At 42.3% G+C, this 12,210-nt stretch overlaps 1 long non-coding RNA gene across 1 annotated transcript; it reads right to left on the bottom strand.

The window, feature by feature from the left end:
• Positions 1-1,011: 1,011 nt before the first annotated feature.
• Positions 1,012-1,414, bottom strand: LOC310698959. Its single transcript, XR_014521858.1, has 2 exons — positions 1,376-1,414; positions 1,012-1,345 (listed from the first exon to the last, which is right to left on the bottom strand). It is a non-coding gene; the product is annotated as an uncharacterized lncRNA (long non-coding RNA).
• Positions 1,415-12,210: the final 10,796 nt, after the last annotated feature.

Here is a 12,210-nt window from a genome sequence, read left to right on the forward strand (position 1 = left end):
CTCCCTGCACCCTCGTGATTCATTCCAGATGAAAGCCTTGCCCTTGGCGAAACAATTTTCTTGCATTAATGTTTATAAAAAGCACAGGAACAAGACATCCTTCAGAACTGTTGCATCATGCTTGACACAAAAGTTTCTGTCATTCATGCCTGACAGGAGGTTGTGTTGATGTAGTATCTTGTCTACTAAAGGCCCATGATCAAATCACTTGAATAAATATTAAATATTGGCTACATGATAGTGAAATGTTGGTCATTATGATGGGCAGGGAGTGTGCAGGGGGAAGCCTGCAGGGACCCATGCACTTGGGACTGCAAAGTGTCTCTTTCCATAGAGATATATTGCTCCCCTTCATGGGGTCTCTGTTGGTAGAGACCAGGTCAGGCAGCATCAGGGATTGTGGACTAGTTTTGACCTTGTTGTAATAATATCCCTAAGTGCAACACCCTTCCTTATAGGAATGAACAATGGCGTAGTAGAGGGGAGCCACTGGAGGGAGGGATCCAGCCATCATTTCTGCTCCTGGTGAGCTCAGCGCAATATCACCAAATGCTCCATGCAACAGATATGCACGGTGTGACTGGAAAGTAGTGTGAGTCACCCCTTGTGGCGATCACATGGGGCCCCCGGACGTTTGACGGTCTATTGACCCTGTGCCACCACTGTGATTGCTTTCTTTGCTGCCACCAACCCTCACGGGTAATCACAGAGTCCAGACAGTTGTCATCATTAACAAATAATTAAGTTTATTTATAGGCATGAACAAGCTTATGGTTTCAGTTAATTTTCCTTGGCAGTTTCTTAATCTTAGTTCCTTAACTGTCCTATGCGTTCCTAACAACTTCAAACTTCAACTATCTACAGTGGTGCCTCGCAAGACGAAATTAATTCGTTCCACGAGTTTTTTCGTCTAGCGAATTTTTCGTCTTGCGAAGCACGAAATCCCATAGGAATGCATTGAAATTCAATTAATGCGTTCCTATGGTCAAAAAAAGTCCAAACAAAGCCAAATTTGGTACAACAAGAGTTTATTAAGTGCTCTTTAAAGTCACACATACTGTAAAGAGCATTTCAAAAATTGAAGGAACAATAAATTAAGTTTCTAAACATGACAGAAAAACATTTAAAAATCAACAAAGTGTACAGTACATTTTCTAAGACTCTGGGGGACAACTCGAAGAAGGTTCCTCTTCCACTCTTTGCTTCTTGCTGAAGAACCCCCTCCTCAACTGTTCCCCCAGCCACCCACCACACAGAAATTCAAATCCAGAATTTTTTTAAAAAAACAGCAGAGTGGCCCAATGGTCACAGAAAATCATAAAAATGCAGAAAAGACACACACAAGCTTCCAGATTCTTGCAAACCCCTCCCCAACACCAAGTCCTTGAATTCCAAACACCCCAACCCAAAATCCAACCCCCCCAAAAAGTTTTGAAAGTTTAACTACCACACCGCGTTCTATGAGTTGCTCCTCGAAGTCAAGTCGCAACTGTATTAACGGTGTTAAGAAAAAGGAAACAAACTTGCAAGACGTTTTCGTTTTTCGTCTTGTGAAGCAAGCCCATAGGGAAATTCGTCTTGCGAAGCAGCTCAAAAAATGGAAAACCCTTTCGTCTAGCGAGTTTTCTGTCTTGTGAGGAATTCGTCTTGCGGGGCACCACTGTATCTGACTCCACCTAACAATTCCTCTCACTCTCTCACCACACAACTTGACCAACCCACAGACTATTCTCCCTCTTCCTTCTCCAATTCCCAATTCTCAACTGACTTCCACACAACACCCACTCTCATTCTAACTCCTCCCATCAGTCTCCACTGGCCAATCACATCACACTCATTTTAACCCTTTCCTTATGACCCACCCACCTAGGAGGCAAACGCCACACCCCTGTATGTGATAATGGGAACTGCCGGATTTTCATACCGGACTCAAGAGTAGCCTAAAAGAAAATCCAACCCAGTTACGAATGTAATATTTACTTACTCTTTGGTTATAGGAATGAGCCTCTTCAGTAGTGCAATGGTTGATGATAATGAACCTCTGTTGGCTCTGTGAATATGACCCGCTTGTATTATTCCCTTATTTCCTGTGATATGTTATTGCTCTGAGTCATGTAGGCGTTCACACAAAAGTGATTACCACTGACCATAATTGCAGTAATACTCGGCTGTTTAAATCAACATTAGTACCATCAAGGGTATTCCCAGAGCTTTATAATGACTACTATAAAACCATCACATATCTGAGGCCTCACAGGGGGCATGATTACCCCTGTTTATCTTAAAGTATCTTTTACATTTCCAAAGCGCGCTCTCTCTCTCTCTCTCTCTCTCATGCTACACTTAGGCAGAAAGAACCAGCTGCACAAATATAAGATGGGGGACATGTGGTTTGACAGTGGTACATGTGAAAATGATCTACGGGTCTTAGCAGACCATAAGCTTAACATGAGCCAACAGTATGATGCAGCAAAACAACAACAACTAATGCTATTGTAGGTTGTGTCAACAGAAATCTAGTGACCCCATTAGCTAAAGTGGTACCTCAGGTTAAGAACAGTTTTAGGTTAAGAACGGACCTCCAGAACGGATTAAGTTCTTAACCCGAGGTACCACTGTATAGGACGGAAGTTGCTGTAATCTTACTCTTTGCTTTCAGCCTGCTCAGATTAAAGAGCTTTCCGTCTGTTTGATATATGATTTCTACTTCGGTGGGGAGTTTCCCTTCAACAAAGTGTAGGGTCATGGCAATGAAAATAATGAATAGTGTTGGGGCAAAAGCACAACCCTGATTAACACCTGATCCCACTGTGAATGGTTCACTTTGAGTGCCATTGCTACCTGCGATTGTCATATTATCATGGAGGAGCCAAATGGTGTTCACAGGTCACAATACACTTTATTCTTTTTGCAACTACTAAAGTTGCAAAAGCACCCACTCATTTTTTTAAAATTAGCAAATCATAGGCGCCTTTGTTTACGATTGAAACGTTCGGGTGAAATTAAACCTCTCCATTAGTAATTGGAAAAAAAGAAAAGACATTTAAAGCAGGGGGGAAATAAAATAACCAAGCTGCCAAATGCCTTTTCAATTAATTATGTCATTACTGTATGGAAAAACCCCTACAGTTTTGCTGCATAGGAGAAAGAAATAGTTTAATCACATTACATTTAATTAGGAAAAAAATAATTATAGTGCGATACTAATCATTTTGCACTAGGAAAGAAAACCCTTTAAAATGTAATCATCCTGAGAGGAAGGCGGTCTACTGCGGTATAATTCTGAACCAAACCTTATTTGCTGTTACATTAATTTCCACAAGGGAACAATATCTATGTGTATCTATGTTCTAAAATGGTAGTTATTAATTCAAAGTACAGAGTTCCCATGAGCTTTCATTTTTATATATCGCAATATGAGCCACAAGAGCTGCCAGATATATGTCTAAAACTTAGTGCCATGATACAACTAATCCATAGATCCAAAATGGAATAGATATTCTGTAACCCAGTTAAAACCAGTCGATTCAATAGTACATAACTGTCACTAATATAGTTCAATTGTTACCGTATATTGGATTCCAGTCCAGAGAAGCATTGAAACAGGTTATAATTGATCAAAGAGGTTATGCATAATCATAGCTTCCAGTTATTCCTTATGAACAATCAACCTCCCCTCTACAACAGTGGTTCTCAACCCGTGGGTCCCCAGATGTTGTTGGACTACAACTCCCATCATCCCTGACCACTGGTCATGTTGGCTAGAAATGATGGGAATTGTAGTCCAACAACATCTGGGGACCCACAGGTTGAGAACCACTGCTCTACAACCTTAAGGGCTAGCAACACAGAGAAATTGAAGCTAAGGATTAGCAGGAATCAGTATATTACACTGAATGATACTGACATGGGGAAGTAGAATAAGGACAGCTTTGCTCCCCATATCACATGTTTAGAGCAAAAGTGGCTATTTACTGGAATGCTTATTGAAATGGCCAATATTTGAATAGTATTTTGTTTTAACTTAGCTTCCCATGAAGTTGAAATGCATCTTGAACCCCACTGTGTTTCTCTTTTTTTGTTTCTCTTTCAAAATAATTTTCATTTGGTTTTACAAATTATTGTTCACATTCAAAATCACATTCAGAACACAAAAGATTCTTCCAGATCTCTAGACTTCCCTCCTCCCCTCTGTGGGTTTTTTACTTAGCCTTTTCAACTGCATACTATAAATTCTAATTTTCCAACTGGACCATAAAGATGGCTGATCGCCGAAGAATTGACGCTTTTGAATTATGGTGCTGGAGGAGACACTTGAGAGTCCCATGGACTGCAAGAAGATCAAACGCATCCATTCTTAAGGAAATTAGCCCTGAGTGCTCACTGGAAGGACAGATCCTGAAGCTGAGGCTCCAATTATCTCATGAGAAGAGAAGACTCCCTGGAAAAGATCCTGATGTTGGGAAAGATGGAGGGCACAAGGAGAAGGGGACGACAGAGGACAAGATGGTTGGACAGTGTTCTCGAAGCTACAAACATGAGTCTGACCAAACTGCGGGAGGCAGTGGAAGACAGGAGTGCCTGGCGTGCTCGGGTCCATGGGGTCATGAAGAGTCGGACACGACTAAATGACTAAATAACTTTTTTCCTCCCAATGCTCCATTATGTCCAAAGTCTTTGTTACATTACAAGAGATATTTCAGACCTGCTAAAGAGTTCAGCTGTTTACAATGATCTCTCAGATAAATTGTAAATCTCTCCCATTCTTTGCTGAAGCTTTGATCCTCCGGATTTCTGTTTTCCCCAGTCATTTTTGCCATCTCAGCATAGTCCAACAATTTAGTCTGCCATTCTACTCTCGTAGAAACCTTATCGTCTTTCCAGTTCTGTGCTACCAACATCCTTGCCGCTGTCATTGCATACATACATAAACAGTCTTTTCTGCTCCTTTGGTATTCCTGCACCTACAATTCCTAACAAAAAAGCTTCTGGTTTTTTTAAAACAAATGTTATTTTAAACATTTTCTTCAACTCACTATATATCATTTCCCTGAATTCTTTTATTACTTTACAACTCCACCACATATGATAAAAGGTACTGTTCTCCTCTCCGTTTTTTATTGGCAATTTATGCCAATTGACATTATCAAAGCTCTCTATGCTCGTTCTTGTTGTGTTCAGCTGAATATGCAAAGTATCCTTTCTGTTACTAGGAACCTAGGACAATCAAGCTTCCCACTTGAGAGCATTCTAACCATGGACAGCCAAATGTACAAAGCATATCTCTTCTATATTTGAAGGTGAGCCAACAGGAACAAGGACATTGAGGGACATTCTCCCTATTCATTTTATTCTCCCATGCATTCTTCAAATGCCAGAACTGGGTTTGTGTCTGATTAGAAGTAGAAATGGGTGAACTGCAAAATGCACCTTAGATTGACAAATGGGGGGGGGGTTGAATGATTTCCCCCATCCATTACAGGTGGGTGATCAAAGAAGATGAGGGAGCCTGTTTCAGTACTGGTATTGGTACTGGTACTGGTATTCAGTACTGGGTTGTGGAATGGCTATGGGAATTGATGGGTGAAGAGTTGGGAAGTACCTCTCTTTCAGTGTGGATTTCAATCCAAGCCTTTAGTTTGAATAGGAATCAAAACATCAAAAGGAAGTGGCAAAGGCAGATGTGATTACCAGATCTGCAAGGAAAGGTCATAGAGAGATGTTCCATATAAACTTTGACCATTTTCTGTGCAGTTTGCTATTGCATATGCTGTGTTTGATCTATAAATGCATACAAATTAATTCAAATTAAGTCTGGGGATTGTAAAGTTTGCATAAGTGATTTGGACTTCAAAAAGCCTAGAGTAAACACCAGTAAAGGTTCCTAATATATTTTAAAACAGGGATTAACTTGAAAAGATCCTTTGTTAGTAATTAACCAATGCTCTGAATCTGAATCCTATATGAAGCTATGTGTTTGAAAGAAAATATGGATTTAAAATTTAGTGTAGTCAGGCTTTGATAATAGTTGCTTCTTAAAACACACACACACACACACACACACACACACACACACACACAGAGCTATGTACATGAATTTAGTGGTTAGAACTCAGTTGTTGTTTTTTAAAAAAGTTATCTTATTTAAATATGCAGTAATACTGGCTGAATTCGGAAATTGCTATCCTTGTTCTCTTTGTCTGATAGACTAATTTTCTTGTACCCAAAGAAATAAATTGAACAGTGTAGAAGTAATTATTATTGCCACGTGTACTGAAATCATAATTGTTTTCTCTAAGAGTAAATGTACAGTGTAGTACATTAGGATTAGAGATGCATCATTTGATTTTTGCTATTAGGTGGTGTGAAATGGCAGGTAGAAATTGTTCCTGAAAAATGGTTTGATTGTGAGGATCTTCCTTTTTTCATCCTTTTTATTGACAGTGTCCTGATGCAGACATAAGAGCAAACTCCGTTTTCCTGCTACATCCAAGATGGGCAACTGTCTACCCTCCCGATTTTACTGGACTCTGACTTCCAGTATCACCAGTCAACTTCGCCAGTGATCAGGGATTATGAGAATTGTAGTGCCACAACTTCCCCATCACTTTTGCAACCACAAGCAGGGAAATGAAAGCACCCACTTTCTTCTTGAAATAAACTTCAGTTCCCTGGGAAATGTATACTTTGGAAGCTCTTGTTTGTTTAAACTATGAACTAATAAGGTTTGTTTTCACGAACTATGGTGTAAATGTGAAGTTAACCATAATTCCCTTATTGTGTGTCGAGGTCCCCAGGGCCACCCCAATAACTCACACATCACACAGAATTTTTGTTTAAGGTTTTCGGCATAATTTTGGCCACAACTTTATTAAAATACAAAAAAATGTGAGTTGTTGCTTAGGCATTGGTTGTGACTAATTGCCCCCACCATGGGGGACAGACTGACATTCCGCATGATGCGAAAGTCAGAAAAGGGGAATACACTTGGGGGTAGCGACGGAGCAGGGAAGCTGCCCTCAGCCCTCCCCAAATGCAACCAGGAGCTCATTGCTATGGCCCGAGCCCCCTTGACAGAGTGGACAAGCCCCTGATTCCTTTAACGGAATCCCTTGCAGCAGCAACACTAGAGGGACAGGCACAGCCAATCCATGCCCCTCAACCAACCAAACCATAAACCAATGCCTAACCACAACCTTACAAGTTGTGACGATTTGCTACGCGGTAGGCAAAAACCAAATGGCCCAGCTAATCAGCTAGATGGACAAAATTTCTACCGGGCCCCTGCCCCAAGAGTAGACCCCATGACAGGCATAGCAAGGTCAAAGCGAACAACCCTAATTCTAGGGAGGGGGGGATGGGCAATCCGATGCATGGGCGAAAAGAGGAAGCCCTAGCCTTGTGCAGGGAGTTTTAGCATTTCTGGCTGTCAGTCAACAAATGGCAACATTAACTTCTTCCCAACAACAAGGGAAGCCCAATCGCATCAGTGGCCAACGATCAATTAGCCCGCCCCCAACTTTGGAGTGTCCTGGTGGCCCCCACCGCAACACGTGCTCTCCATGAAGGAGAACAAACTTTCAGACAGAACAGGTGTGAAGGAACAGTTACACTGTGAGGGCAAACTTACATGTGGCAATGCTATTAAGGTATGAACAGTGTTTGCCTTGTAAATAGTTAGTTGTGTTTTCTTTACATTTTTGTGGAGTTTTCCAGTGTGGTCTGGTGATTAAGAGTGGTAGACTCGTAATCTGGTGAACCGGGTTCGCTTCCCTGCTCCTCCACATGCAGCTGCTGGGTGACCTTGGGCTAGTCACACTTCTCTGAAGTCTCTCAGCCCCACTCACCTCACAGAGTGTTTGTTGTGGGGAAGGAAGGGAAAGGAGATTGTTAGCCGCTTTGAGACTCCTTAGGGTAGTGATAAAGCGGGATATCAAATCCAAACTCTTCTTCTTCTTCCTCTTCTATGGCAACTGACAGTAGGAGCTAGTTCTTATATGGGTATGACATTGTGACTGGTCATTTAGTGGACATACTATTCAGAACCATTAGTCTTTAGTTAGAGGCCAAGGATTCCAGGGAGAATCTAACAATTGATCACAGAGTTCTGATTGAAGGGCAGGCAAATCAGTATTGGGGCTTCAGTTGATGACGTACGTGTGTGTGTGTGTGTGTGTGTGTGTGTGTGTGTGTGTGAGAGAGAGAGAGAGAGAGAGAGAGAGAGAGAGAGAGAGATTGTATGTTGAGTGCCTCAAGTTGGAAAGTTGGAGAACTTTGTATTTCAAACCAGGTAATGATGAACTCCAGTGCCATTTCTGTCTGCTACTGCAATGATCGTTGCTAACCTTTTGGTCACATGGCGCCAAATATAGATACATCTGATGAATTAACAAGAGGATAATTTCTTAATGGCTTAAATTGTCCTGATCTGATTCCACTCCACTCACCTGCCTCTTATCTAAATTGTCAGCTGCAGTTTTCTGCCTCTTTCTCTCTCTCTCTTTGTCATTACTCAGCACATGCTTCTTCAAATATGTTCGGCAATTACGTTCCAAAGGGAAATTGGTCAATTAAAGTCAGTTTGAAGTCTATTAAGAATGAGCTTCTTGCTTGGTTTGATTCTTTTATATATATAAATAAATCCTTGGAAATTTCCCAGCACTTTTTGTGTTTTTACACTGTAAGTCAACCATGGAGAAGTCTTTTCTCTCTCTTTCTATGCGCTGAGTCCAAGCGCACTGCCTTGTCCCTGCAATTCAGAGGCCTGGGGGTGTGCAACATAAGCACACCTTGTGCACATACTGCAGGGCATGCTGATGTCACACGCCACAGGGCGTGGTGACACGTCATGTACATGCCCTGCGGCTTGCACATGTGATGCAAGCAGGTCCCAAGGTGTACATGCATAGTGGCCGTGAAATTTTGAGGGGGCCCAAAATTGAAATTTTTTTGGGGGGGGGGCTTATACATGGAAATACATTTAATATGCATGAAAGAGTCAAGCACCATGCGCTACTTGAAGAAAATAAACAATGGAGAATTTCTAATGCTCTACCTTGGAAAGAAGGCTAAGTAATCTGAGCTCTCCAGAGCTCCCATACCTCTCCGTTAGAAAAGTTGAAAATTCCTGAATTACACTGAAGAATGTGCAGGTTCCATTTCCAAACATCAACACTTTGCCGCTGGTTCCAACAACCTTCAATGATGAATTTCCTGTCATACATAATGAAACATCACCTGTGCTGGTATCAGTCCAAATACTGTTTTGGAATGGAACACACTGTGCTTGTTCATTTGCCAGTAATTTCTCCTTCATGGATGATGCAGCCCTGTAACTAGAAAGATGGAACTGGGAGAAACAATTGGGATTCAGGGCTGAACTTCAAGGCTTAATTTCTGTGCTCAGTTCAAGCATACAACAAAAGATTAGGGGAGCAAACAGCCTACTTTCTGAACTTAGATTTAAAATTCTGGGACTATTTTAGTCTAATAAACAGGAAAACTCAGCAGAATACAGAAGCATCAGAAAGAGCAGCACAATGTGAAGACAGAACATGATTCAGCCAGTGTTAGTTACTTCTATAACCTTAGGGATGGGGGGAAATTCAATTCAGTTTGCATTTAAAGGTGAATATATAAATTCATACTTTTTGAACCAATTTGAGAACTGAAACACAGCCATCCTTCAAAATTCACCCTTCTTTGAATTTTGCACTACTGCTCTCCAACCAGTGTTTACAAATATGTATATATATTAGGGAGAAGTATGCATGAAAAATAATGGGATGCTGGTGGTGCTGTGGGTTAAACCACAGAGCCTAGGGCTTGCCGATCAGGTCAGCAGTTCGAATCCCCGCAACTGGGTGAGCTTCTGTTGCTCGGTCCCTGCTCCTGCCGACCTAGCAGTTCGAAAGCACCTCAAAGTACAGGTAGATAAATAGGTACCGCTCCAGCACGACGTTTCCATGCGCTGCTCTGGTGCGCCACAAGTGGCTTAGTCATGCTGGCCACACGACCCAGAAGCTGTACACTGGCTCCCTCGGACAATAAAACGAGATGAGCACCGCAACCCCAGAGTCGGTCACTACTGGATCTAATGGTCAGGGGTCCCTTTACCTTTATGTGTGAAAAAAAACACATTGGTGAAAATAACATAGAAAAATGAATTATATTAGAGGAAATTGCTTTAAAATACCTGTCAGAAGTGCATAGAAGAATATTCTTTTTAGGAGAATTTCTGACAAAAATGCTGATAATTTTTTTTGGGAGGCACCGTTAATGGAATCGTTTATAAGTGGTCCATGTTTCACAAGCATACAGCAAGGTTGGTAGTACAATAGCTTTGTAAACAAGCACCAGACCCAACGACACCTGGTGGCTGTAATGTATGAAGTGGTCCTTAGTTGTGTAACTTAAGAAGATAAGAAGAGCCAGCATCCGTTCTCACAGAGGCCAACTAGATGTCTGTGGGAAGCCGGCAAGTTCAAAAGTGTTCAGATAGCGCTCTAGAATAAGTGGTTTGAGATTTGCAAAATTAACTTATTCCACACAGGCTGATTCTGTATCTGGGAAACGCTCCAAGAGTTAAATGGATAACGGTTGTTCTTAAGTATAAAATACCCCCATCTCTGATTCAACTTATACGATATGGCTTGAACCTCCCTTGCCTACCATTTAAAGCTTCAATTATAATTACACTATTACTGGCCAAGAAAGTACAGAAGGAAAATGATATTCCCAAGGTTAGATATAATTGTCTCAATACATTCTTCGTCTCAGCATAGTTCTGGAGAACATCCTGTTCATTTAAATAGAGCCTCTCATATTCTTTGCATTACTTCACTACAAGGCATTTGCCTGAAAGGCCAGACTGGACTGTGATCTAGTAGCTCCAGCAGGGACACCAAGGGTCTAATGTCTATAGGCTCTTTACAGCTCAAGAAGAAGAAGAAGAAGAGTTTGGATTTGATATCCCGCCTTTCACTCCCCTTCAGGAGTCTCAAAGCGGCTAACATTCTCCTTTCCCTTCCTCCCCCACAACAAACACTCTGTGAGGTGAGTGGGGCTGAGAGACTTCACAGAAGTGTGACTGGCCCAAGGTCACCCAGCAGCTGCATGTGGAGGAGCGGAGACACGAACCCGGTTTCCCAGATTACGTGACTACCGCTCTTAACCACTACACCACACTGGCTCTCAGAGGCAATGTTCTGGGGACTGAATAAAAGTGGTAGGCATGGCCAAGGGCAAATGTGGATGGAGCAATAGCCCCACTTTTACCTTACCTTTGCACAGTAAATCGTAAAGGTAAAGGCAGTTAAATCCAGTTGAAGGTGACTATGGGGTTGTGGCGCTCATCTCGCTTTCAGGCCAAGGGAGCCTGAAAGTTTGTCCACAGACAGCTTTCTGGGTCATGTGACCAGCATGACTAAACCACTTCTGGCACAAAGGGACTCCATGATGTAAGCCGGAGTGCACAGAAATGCCATTAACCTTCCCACCTCAGTGGTACCTATTTATCTACTTGCACTTTGACGTGCTTTCGAACTGCTAGGTTGGCAGGAGCTGGGACAGAACAACGGGAGCTCACCCCTTCGCAGGGATTTGAACCGCCAACCTTCTGATTGGCAAGTCCATGAAGCTCAGTGGTTTAGACCACAGCGCCACCCATGCCCCCTTTACCTTGGGGGGATGGAGACTGACTCAGGAGAGGAGTCAGTGATTTGTGGGGAACTGTACCAGCCAGGAAGCAATTGCAGGGAGCAGGAGAAGCTTCAGAACTGGAGAATGGAGCACAGGATGGGTCAGAAGAAGAGAAGGAAGAGGCAGATTAGGGAATAGCCAGATGCTCCCACACCCTCTCTTGACCCACTGTCTCCCAGAACCAGGAGGGGATTGAAAAGAGAGGAGCAGAGGACGTTTCCACGCAGACATAGTGTCTGACTCTGTGTGCGCAGCCCATCAGGGGAAGGTAGATAAACTGGTGGAGGGAGAGAGGTCCCCTGTTGCTTCTCCAAGTGCACATCTGGGAAGACTTGCCTAGATGTTAGACTGGTGTGTCTGGGTATCAAAAGCTGTAGTAGTGATCACAAGTGGTATTTTGGATAAATATTGTCCTTTGATGTCTTCTAGTCATTCAGGCCTGTCATTTATTCATTACGATTATTTAGATTCTACCCTTCAGGACAGAAATCCTTCCAAGGTAGCTTAGTA

Source organism: Podarcis liolepis (assembly GCF_965112155.1).
Source record: "Podarcis liolepis genome assembly, contig: HAP1_SCAFFOLD_122, whole genome shotgun sequence".
Taxonomy (NCBI): Eukaryota; Metazoa; Chordata; class Lepidosauria; order Squamata; family Lacertidae; genus Podarcis; species Podarcis liolepis.